This window comes from Peromyscus maniculatus, chromosome 11, assembly GCF_049852395.1.
Source record: "Peromyscus maniculatus bairdii isolate BWxNUB_F1_BW_parent chromosome 11, HU_Pman_BW_mat_3.1, whole genome shotgun sequence".
NCBI classification, from domain to species: domain Eukaryota; kingdom Metazoa; phylum Chordata; class Mammalia; order Rodentia; family Cricetidae; genus Peromyscus; species Peromyscus maniculatus.
The window spans coordinates 92,167,204-92,177,082 of NC_134862.1; positions in this window are offsets into that span (position 1 = coordinate 92,167,204).

The window sequence follows — 9,879 nt, forward strand, 5'->3', positions numbered from 1 at the left end:
CCCACTGAATGAATCATCTTGTCACCCTGTGTACCGCTCCTTATGTGGGTGCAGTGCTCAACTCACGTCTTAGCCATTTTCCCAGTCCTTTCTTTCTTTATTTTTCTTTATTTTTATTTTATGTGCATTGTTGTCTTGCCTGCATGTATATCTGTGTGAGGGTGTCAGATTCCCTGGAACTGGAGTTAAAGACAGTTTCTAGCTGCCACGTGGATACTGGGAATTGAACCTAGGTCCTCTGGAAGAGCTGAGCCATCTCTCTAGCCACCGCCCATTTTTATATTTTTTTATATTTCATTTTACTCTCAGTTACAGTAAGGGAAATGATCTCACTGCCTTTGCGGTTTGTAAATGTCTATACCTATATTTTTCTTTTTTGTAATATTACATGTACTTTTTTTGTCTTGTTCCCAATTTTTTTATATATTTATTATTTTATTTATTTATTTATTTTTTTTGGTTTTTCGAGACAGGGTTTCTCTGTGTAGCTTTTTGTGCCTTTCCTGGAACTTGCTTTGTAGACCAGGCTGACCTCGAACTCACAGAGCTCCGCCTACCTCTGCCTCCCAAGTGCTGGGATTAAAGGCGTGTGCCACCACTGCCTGGCTTCTTCTTCTTCTTCTTTTTTTTTTTCCATTTTTCTTTATTAAGAAATTTTCTATTCACTCTACATACCACCCACAGATCCTATCTCCTCCCACCCCCTACATGTACATTTTTAAAGGATAATTCTTACACTTGATTTTAGCCGGAAAGCTGAGAAAAGAATGTTTTTGTTTTTTAAACAGAAAAAGGTGTTTGTGCAGGGGAGAACATAGCTGTGGAATGGTTCCTCTTTGTGCTGGCCTGCCTTTGACTGCTGTGTGCTGCATAGTAAGCGCATGTGCTGTGAGATCCTAACTGATCCATGTCCCGTTTACCACCGGGAAGAAAAGTATTTGAGATCTGTTGAGGAGGTGAAGAGAGGCTCAGGAAAGGGCTTCTCCTTCCTCTGTTGGTTTTAAACAGGGCGAGTGGGGCCAGGTGAGGGACCTGTGACTCTGGAGGACTGATTTTGGTCAGAGTGATAGAGGCCGTGGCTTAGCCTACAGGGGCCCGGTGATCTAGGATATGCTTTGCAACTCGGATGTGCCCTCTCCTTTTCTCTTGGCAATGAGAACATCACAATAGAATCTCTACCAGTAAAATAATGTCCCACAGGTACAAAGTAAGCCCCAGTGGGACTGCTTGACCTGAGGCCAATGACGTGTTCCAGGAACATTAGCTGGGCTCTGTAGCGTATTGTGCTAATAAATGCTTCTTCAGAATGATCTTGGCTCTTGTGCAATTATTGTTGAGGTGGCTGGTATTTGGATTCCAGGAAGGCTTACTAGTGTTTAGGTGACAAACCACACATTTTTCCCCATTGGCCTATAGCCCTTCCAGTCTTAAACCATGTGCAATAAAATTGGGCAAGTTAGGCTTTGTCAATAGTTATTATCTCAGTAGTATTTTGTTGGGGGAGGGGCATGTTATCAACAAATAACTTCATAATGGACAATGAAACAAGTGGGTGTTTCTTAGCACCACTTGTAAACCAAGTCGGAGTTAGCACATGCAAAGGACCAGCTTTCCTGAGAGCGGGTGGTTGGATTGCATGATAGTTCTGTGTAAACAACACTGTAGAAGTAAATACCCAGACAGACCTCAGAGTACAGGCCAAGATTAGCAGGACACCACTCCGGAATCTTAAGTTAGGGTTTATGCATCCCCGTGTTTTCTGGGACCGTGAAAGGGAGGTGAGTGGCTGTGGTTCTTGGTTTCTACGCAAAGCTTTACTCTCTTGTTCTGCTTTTGTTTTTTAAACAAGGTCTGCTTGTGTAGACATGGTTCACCTTAAACTCGCAATTCTCTGCCTCAGCTGTTACATGTATATGCTCCAACATCTAGTTTTTCTTTCCTAGAATTTTCTTATCGCATGTTCAGTTAGAGCACTGTGATTTAACGCCTGTGGAAATTCTAGGTCTGCTGACCCTAAAGCCAGTGCTATGAATAATGCCAGGTTTTGTTAGGTAACTTGACACTCCCATTTCTTCATACCAGCACACTTTTGTGTCATCCCTTCTGACCAAGAAGGGGAAGTTAGTCCTCAGAGATGAAGTACCTCTCCCCAACCACACAGACCCTACCTCTCCTCCCAGCCCCATGTGAAGCACTAAGCGGGGTAGCTAGGATCAGAAGAGAGAGGATTCACAGCCCTGAGGCCATTGGCTCAAGCAAACTAGGTCTGTTCTCTCTCTCAGGCTTTTGGAGACTCCCCTCTTTGTGTCCTAGGAGCCCCCATACTGCGTCTTACCAAATTACCACATTTAATTACTTTTGTATTCTTGCCTTTCTCATTAGTATGTTATTGAGGCATAAACATCTTTATGTTCCCACCACCTAACAATGTCTGATTTGGTAAATAAGTGAGTTGAAGTAAATACAAATGTATGGAAGTGACTGAGGGTGTCCTTAGCAAGCTTATGCCAAGAATAGGGTCTTGTGAAACTGTTGGGTTAGTGTCTTACTTAGTGTTGCATTGCTGTGAAGAGACATCATGACCAAACAGCTTACGGAAGAACATATTTAATTAGGTGTTTCAGAGACTTAGTTCATAATCATCATGGCAGGGACCATGGTGGCAGGCAGGCAGGCCTGGCACTGGAACAGCAACTTAGAGTGTGCATCTGGTCCATAAACATGTGCCAGAGAGCCAAAAACTGAGAGAAACTGAGCCTGATGTGGGATTTTGAAATCTCAAAGCCCACCCCTAGTGATAAAACTCCAGGAAGGCCACACCTCCTAATCCTTCCTAAACAGTCCACCAACTGGGAAAAAAACATTCAAATATAACAGCCTGTGGGGGCTCTTCTCATTCATACCACCATAGTTAGTTAGAATCTTGGGTTTTATTGTTACGTTTTAGAGAGAAGGTTTCACTGGGCAGCTCTGGCTGGACTTGAACTTAGATCTGTTGCCTCTGCTTCCCAAGTGCCGGGATTAAAGGGTGTGTTCACCGCACCCGGCTCTGGGTTTTCCATTTGGCAGTGTGTGACTTGGCAAAGTTGCTAAGCATTCTCTTTTAAAATTGGCTTGCTTTCATTTAGTTTGTTGTCTAGGATAGTAGGTAATGGTGGGTCAAGTTAACTGCTAGGTATCCATCATGATTGCATGAGGATCCTTTAAAGAACAGGAGCTAACAGAACTTTAAGTCTCTGCTTTTTCTTAGAAACTTCTGAATGTATATATTTGAGGTAGACAGCTTGGTATCTTGGTAGATGTACACATTGTAAAATGGTTACTATGATCAAGGTAATCCATTACCTCTGCATAGTTACTGTATCTATCAGGATTCTCTAGAGGAGAAGCCGCTATAGAATGAATACATAACACAAAGGGGATTTACTAGTTAGATTGGCTAGTGCAGTACAGCCCGAGTAGCCCAACAGTGGGTGTCTGCACACTGGAGAAACTGAGAACCCTGTGCTAGCTGCTCAGTCCATGAGGCCAAATGCCTCAGCAGTCCTATTCCATTTCTGAGGGCCTGGAGAATTTCTGGAGAGAGGTTGGTCTTCAGTGCACTTTGGAAGCCAAAGAATCTGGGTTCCAACGTCAATGGAGGGTCATTGCAGCGCCATTGGTGGCAATAGGGTACATGCCAGCAATCTACTTCCCAGCAAGGGTGAGGAGGACAGGCAAAAGGCAACCGTTTTCCCTCTGACCTCTCTACCCGGTCCACTGCTGGAGGCTGGAGCCCACTCTGGAAAGATTCTCCCCGTGAATGAATCTTTCTAGGATGTACAATTAAGAACTGCCTAGAAACACATCACTTAGTTGATTCTAGATCCAATTAAGTTGACAACCAAGACATCATCATCACCACAGTTATTGTTTTGTGTGTGTGTGTAAATGTGGTCAGAGGACTTAACATTTCATGTCTTAGCAGACTACAGCTCAGTACATCATTGAATTGTGATCCCTGCTTTGGATTTCTAGCAGTTGCCCTCACATAATTGCAAGAGCAGTATGCATTCACACTGAGCCATCATCTCGAGCCCCCTAGAGTTACCTTTTTTTAATGACTGAAGAATATACACAAATCTTTTTTCTTTATTGACTTATCTATTAAAGGACATTTAGATTGTTTTTCCTTTTAACCATTGTGAATGCTGCTACAGTGAACATAGGAATCCTGTGTTCTAACTCCCAGTTCCTGTTGATAGATGCCAGCTCTACACTGGAGTTTTGAAGAGCCTCTGTGTTGTTTTCAGTAATGAGCATGGTAGGCGGTAGCTGTAGTTTGGTGGGAGAGCATTGGCTATCATACATGAGGTCCTGGGCTCCAGTACTAGCAGCAATACCACCACCACCACCACAACAACAATGATAATATAATAAAAATCAGTTCACATTGCCATCAGTAGTACACAAAGTTCCCTTTTCCATCAAATGCTTGCGTTTTCCTCTTTGATAATCACTCAACAGGTGTGAGACAGCACCTCCTTGTCTTAATTTCCTTTTCTCTGATTCCAACTGTGAGCATCATTCTGTGCACCTGGGAGTCATTTCAGTGTCTTCCCTTAAAAAGCATCTACTTAGGATTCTGCTCGTTTTCATAATCAGGTTACTTGCATTTTTATTACTCATTTGTCTTATATATCCTGACTATTCCATTATCAGATGATTGTATATGAATCTTCCCTCCCAAAACAATCCCAAAGTACCATGGAGTCAGAGGACCTGGTGGGTCTTAAATCCCAGCCCATTGAAACACCTCCTCTAAGGTGCAGTCCCTGTTCTGTAACAGTGGGTAATGGGAGAATGGTAGCCATTGAGTGGGTGCTATGGGGCCTGGTGTATGGATTTTCTTATAAGGGGTAATATTATTGGCTAGTAACATTTTAAAAAAGAAATGATAGGCTGCTAAATGAGCGTCCCCACAGAAGATGTGGAAAGTATCTTCATAGATAGAAAGTTGGCCTTGAACTGGGAGAATAATGATTCACAGTTCCCATCATGACTCTACCCTGAATTCACAGGTCACCTCCCCCATCACTATGGCAATGTTCAGTTAGTGTGCCTTCAGAAGCTAGCTGCAGTTGATACAAGTTTTTTTGATATGAAAAACAAAGTGATTGCTGAGTTTGGTAAATCATGCCGAGCTGTAATTAGAATACTGGATTTTATTGCCATTTGCCCTCTGGTGGGATTCTTACGTATCTCACTGAACCTCTGTGACTCTGCAGGCTTGCCTACATGCTGGTAATGGGATGTATGCCTAACCACCTCTGAGAATTATTTTGAAGATTGGGAGATGAGGTGTGAGAAGATGCTCTGTAGACTGGTGCATGGTATGCACACAGGAGCTGCTTTCCATCATCAGGTTCATCCGTTCAAGAGAGGATCCTGGCCTACACATGGACTGCAGAGAGACCGTAAGCCACAGGAGGACTGTAGCTCAGGAGGTGACCTCATTTGGAGATGTCTGCACGTAAATAAAATAAGGTCGTGTTAGTGGGCCTTAACCCAAATGGCTTGTGTTCTCATAAACAGATGTGCACACAGGAAACGGCATCTGCGCATGAGGCAGCACTTGGAGCAGCACAGCACTGCTCAGCCACAGCTGCAGAGGATGGCTTGAGAACCACCACAAGCTGCTCCCACAGCCCTCAGAAGGAACCAGCCCTGCCAGCACCATGACTCCAGGGCCATCAGAGCTGAGAGACAATAAGTCTTCTCTTGAGAACCTTTCAGTTTGTGTACCTTTTGTACAGCAGTCCAGGCAAACTAACACAGTAATTTACAAATGTGTTTTTCAAAGATGGGTGCTGAGGGGCCACAGTAGCACCATGGCTAGGCTTCTCCTGGACCTCGCCTCCACTAGGCCTGGGTTTTAATGTAGCTTCAGTATCCGTTTCTGCACCCTGTTAAAGCAGGAAGAGGAGCCTCAACCAGTCATGTTCAGCATGACCTCATCCCCTCCTGGCTGCCTGTAAAAGGAGTCTGCAAGCTCCATTTGGGGTCACTGCCATTTTGTTGTCTGGCTGACAGACCCCTGCATGCTGGAATAAACAATGCTCTTGTTGATTGCATATGTGAGTGGTGGTCTTTGTTTTGTAGGGTGTTCTGTGGACCCTAACACTAACGTGATTTCAGCTCTTAGTCTGGTTCTATCAGATAGGTCCAGACAGTTCTCCAGCTCCGTCTGTTTCTAATGGTTCAGCGGTGACATAATTGCCAAGTTTACCTAACACTCTGTTCTTTTCTGCCAGTGCTCTATATCAGACCCCCTTCAGCCTAAGATGTTCAGATGCCGGAGGTCACCTTTCCTGTGAGTCCTCCATGGTACTGTCCTCCCTCTCTATTAATACAATCTGCCTTCCATTATTGGACATTGTTTTATGCTTTCCCCCATCTTAGTTAGGGTTTCTGTTGCTGTGAAGAGACACCATGACCACAGCAACTCTTATAAAGGAAATCATTTAATTGTGACTAGTTTATAGTTCAGAGGTTTAGTCCATTATCATGCAGGCAGGCAGACTTGGTGCTGCTACATGTTGATAGGCAGGCAACAGGAAGTAGACTGAACACTTGGAGTAGCTTGAGTAAAGGAGACCTCAAAGCCCACCCCCACAGTGACACTCTTCCTCCAACAAGGCCACACCTACTTCAAGGCCACACCTCCTAATAGTGCCACTTCCTTTGGGCGCCATTTTCTTTCAAACCATCACACTCCTTCCTCCATCCTCCTATATAGTCCATTTTAGCCCCGAACTGCTGATCCTCCTGCCTCAGCTTCCCAGGTATCTACCACCACACCCAACTTCTCAGAGCACCTTGGAAACATCTGGCTTATTTATCAGTGTTCCTTTTCCTGCATGGCACCTTATATACAGTAATACTTACTTAGTTGACACCGAGGATCTGTTGAAAAATGACATTGCATTGTGTAATTGTATCTGAAATGTGACATTAATCAGGAGTGTGTGTCAGGGTGCCCAGTGGACTGCTGATCTTGCCTTACTAATCTCTGCAAGGACATCTGCCTCACACAGGAAAATCTCCATGTGTTTTTTGTGGCCCAAAAGACCAAGACATAAATGCTAATAAAAGACGAAGAAATTGGCCGGGCGTTGGTGGCGCACGCCTTTAATCCCAGCACTCGGGAGGCAGAGCCAGGCGGATCTCTGTGAGTTCGAGGCCAGCCTGGGCTACCAAGTGAGTTCCAGGAAAGGCGCAAAGCTACACAGAGAAACCCTGTCTCGAAAAACCAAAAAAAAAAAAAAAAAAAAAAAAAAGACGAAGAAATTGTCTTCAGTATGGGAGATGCACATCCCCTCACCTAGGCGCAGGTGCTTAGGAGGCCGTGGTGGCTGTGAGTTCACTTGCTGATGTGGGGCCAAGGGTTACTGCTCCCATCAAGGCTTCCGTAGCAACAACAAGCACTGACCTTTGAGTAAACAGCCCTGTGGAAAGTGCACAGTCACAGTGAATCACACTCCAGCCTGAGCCTTCAGAAGCAGAGGCCGTGCATTTGGCTCAGGGATGGTGTGTTTGCCTAGCGTGTGTGAGAGCCTGGGTTCCAGCCTCAGCTCTGCCAGCAAGCCGGCAGGAGAAAGCAAGATGTAGTGTTGACAGTCACCGTGACCACCCGCTTCTGACTTCCCCTTGGCTTTATGGGTTTTGTTTGTATTTTAAATATTGTGGGGCTTTTAAAATCCAGAGACTTAGCTACCCCTAGGCTCATGGTCTTAATGTCCTCCTGGTAATGGCTCTCCTGTGGTCGGCCAGTGGGAAAGCTGCTTGGGCTGCCCTCTTTAGAAGCACAGCAGGGCCTGGGAGGGCATGGAAAGATTTCTGATAGTTCCATTGGAATCACAGATAGGCTGGAATGAGGCTCAGCCAGGTACTAAACATCTGCACGAACTCATGCCCTCTGGGTTTGGGGCCGTGTGAGTTTGGGGTTCCAAATTCAGCCATTAAAGAACTAAATGGTGGGTATAGTGGCACATGCCTTTAATCCTGGCACTCGGGAGGCATCACTGTAAATTTGAGGCCAGTGTGGTCTACATAGGGAGTTCCAGGCCAGCTGGGGCCATATAGAAAGACCCACGTCTAAAAAGAAGGGGGGGAAAAAGGCCTATTGGGTGACAGAGACACATATGAAGCAAAACAGTCTTAAATATTGATTAAATGTACATGGAGAAGAATGCTTCTAAAGCAGCTGTAGGGCTGGTGTGGTGGCTTAGCAGGTAAAGGTGCCTGCTGCCAAGCCCAACAACCTGAGTTCGATCCCTGGGTCCCATATAATAGGAGGAGAGAATGTACTCCTGAAAGTTCCACACGTACCATGGCTTGCGCGCCCCCGCCCCCCCATGGATGTAATAAAATCAGAGCAGCCATAGATCTGGCAAAAATAAGTAAGTCAGGTGGTGTGTGCTTCCTGGTCTTTGTGATTGCCTGGGACACCGTGATCTGCTTGTGAAAAGTTTGTATGTTGAACCCCGTCACTCTGTGAGTATTAAGAGCCAGGCTTTGGGCTGAAGAGTTAGCCAGCTTTTCCATTACCATGGAAGTGTCCAGGATAATCGGAGGACAGGCTTGTTTGAGCCCACCGTTTTGGGAGTTTCAGCCCGTGGTCCCACATCCACTGCACTTGGGTCTGTGATGCAGCCCCTCACAACCGTGGGGAATGGGGTAGAGTAAAGCTGCTCACCTCCTGCAGCTGGAAAACAGCACAGGACAAGGCGGGGTCTCAGGTACTGCCCAGGACACCCCCTCTGCACCTGATTTCTTTCTGTGAGGCCATGTCTCTGGAGGTTCCAGCACATCCCAATGGTTCTACAAGCTGGTGGGGAGGGACGACAAGTTTTCAATGTATGCATTTTAGAAACTATAGCAGCTAAGGGGTACAGGTCCGTGGTAGGGTGTGCTCAGCATATGTGAGACCCTGAGTTCAATTTTCATGTACCCACCCCCTTGACCTGCTAGGAGGCGATTGGGGTGCTGGAAGGGGGCTTCAGAGGGTGGGTTTGTCCTGTCTCTTACTGTGAGGCTATAAAGATTCCTCACTGGACACTGGACTTTCTGGCTCCTTGATTTTGAGTCCTCCAGTCTCTTAAACAGAAAAACTTATACTGTTTATAACCCAATCAGTCTATGGTATTTTTATGTACTTTTGAGATTGGGTCTCATATAGCCCAGGCTGGCCTCAAACTTGATTTGTAGCCAAGAATGACCTCGTACCTTCGATCTTCCTGTCTCTACCACCTAAGTATTAACTTGACAGTTGCACACAGCACAGTCTGGCTTGTGAGGTACTGGGAATCAAACCCAGGACCTTATGCATGCTAGGCAAGCGCTCTACCAACCAAGCCACCTGCCAGTCTGTGCTATTTGCTGCAGCAGAGTGAAGTGACTGAGTCACCCTCCCTTGACTGCAAGATGGATGACATTTCCCTCCAAGCTGTCTAAGCACACACCAGACGTCCCTCCCTGACGTGTTCCCAGACCCACACCGGCCGTCCTCTGTGCCCTTCCGCACTGCAGGAGCCTGGACGCTTGCCTTGCAGAGAGTCTGCCTGCCGTTGGGACTCTGTGATGTGCTGCTCAGCCTGCAGAGAAACCGTAAACCAGGTGGGAGTTTCCTGGCCCGCTCCCGACATGGTGGGAATTCTGTGCCGTTTGAGGAAATCACGGCACCTCGGTCACCAGCACCATCACACCTTTTGACTAAGCACCCGTGAGCCTCAGCCACTTGGTGCTAGGATTGAGACTTGCTCCAGCTTTTCTTCCAGGCAGAACTGCCAGGTGAGGGCACCTCTCACTGACATCACTGGGTATGTTGAACCACCGGTC